The sequence below is a fragment of the Temnothorax curvispinosus genome, unplaced genomic scaffold, assembly GCF_003070985.1.
Source record: "Temnothorax curvispinosus isolate PA1 unplaced genomic scaffold, ASM307098v1 QBEX01004771.1, whole genome shotgun sequence".
Lineage (NCBI taxonomy): Eukaryota > Metazoa > Arthropoda > Insecta > Hymenoptera > Formicidae > Temnothorax > Temnothorax curvispinosus.
In genome coordinates, this window is record NW_020214551.1 from 522,735 (window position 1) to 524,614 (window position 1,880).

The following is a 1,880-nucleotide window of genomic DNA, read 5'->3' on the forward strand; positions in this document are numbered from 1 at the left end:
TAGGGGCAGAGCTTCTTCTGTTAATACCGCAACATTACGTTACAAAAAAAAATTGGTTCTTTTCTATACGCGCTAACTGAAAACTTATCCTTATGGTAATAACTGTGATTGAAATACCGACTTTAAGATAAATTTTACACGAAATAAATATGTAAAATATATTGCTTACATCTATTTGTGTTATATTTGGTGTGTTTATGCAACTTAACAACAACATATGCAAGTACCAACAGGTAACCTGCTTCATTACTTGGTATATATAGCATGGTATCAACTATATAGGTACCAAAACGGCTATACCAGAAATTACCAAACACGCAAAAACATTCTGGTACAGTTTGGTACACTTTGATTGTACCAGAGTCACGCCAAAAATCGAATTATATATATACGTAGATATATTGGCAATGATGATATATGTAAACATACAAGAGATATTTTTTTGATATATTCTTTGAAACGTTCGCTTATTGTATATCAAACGGAAGAAAAATTTTGCTTTTACGATCATTAAACTTAAAAGTAGTAGTCCTGCATAAAGATCTTCCCTATTATGAGCTTAGCTATTAGGTCCTTCACATAGAGAATGTCCGCGATACGAATCTTTGGAAGCGAGTTAACGGCAAGCGTTATTAGCGCGACAAGGTGAAACCCAGGGGCAGAAATGTCTATTGATTTTTCGAAGAAAACTCGGTATCCCTTCTCTTGAATCCGTCGCCGCTAACCTACATTCGAGCTATAATGGCGCGGCGGTACCAAGTCTAATAAAACGCGTCCGATAATGAGACTCGCGCGACTATCGCGCCGATAGCGAGACTCGTTACTTTTTTTTCCATAGAAAACAAACATGCCGATTGTTTTTCTAATCCGCGTCTAAATTTTCTTTTCTGTTTCCCTCCAAAAAATATTTTCAAATCGGCGTCGCAAACGAGCCTGCTGTTGCGATACCGATACTCGCGAATTATGTTCAACTTGCGATTTGTTCCGTTGGGCAACGTAGCACCCTTTAAATGTTCCCGTTTTCGCGGATGAACACGGCAGGATACCGAGTAACGAAGAGGGCGACTCGGTCGCAATCCCCCATTCGCACTCGCACCGAGGGGGATCGATCCACGTTCACTCTGCGCACCTACCCCTGCGGCAAAACCCAAATCCGAACCTCACTTAAAAAGCAAGAGCAACGCCACGGTTAAAATCTCTCGCATTTTTAGCCGGGGCGAATTTTCGATGCCGGTTAAACGTAGTAATCTATGTGATTCTCTCTCCTTTTCCCTCCCTCCCACGCCCCCTCTCTCTCTCTCTCTCTCTCTCTCTCTCTCTCTCTCTTCTTTACCTTTTATTAAATAACAATTGAAACTGATAAAAACCGATATAATTTCGATCGAGTCCCACTCTCGATACGGGAAAATGCTCCCTTTATTCCCAACAATGGGCACGCGACGATCACACCAATTCCACAATCTCTGCTTCTGTAAAAGAAGGATCAGTACACACACATCGAAACTATAATAAATTACACTGTACTACAATCTTCATTCATTAGTGCAAAATTATCCCCGCTGGTGCAATCTAACTTCACCTTACGATATTGCAAGAGCGCTATTAGTAAAACGACATTACCTTCTCTTGAGACCTTAGTCATCTAAAGAAAGTAACGGTAGTAACAGACTATGGCGACTATAGCGACTATAATATATTATATATAATGTGATAAAGAGAGTATCTGCATTTGAGCTGATCCACTCTAAACACCGTTGATCGTAATATATAGGGAACAATCCACGTCACTTTTACCCCCCATCTGTCCAAAATTGGTATGGACGGATTTTAATGACTAAGGGCGGAAAATGTTCGTCTTGAAAAGAGCTTTCGAAAGGCGT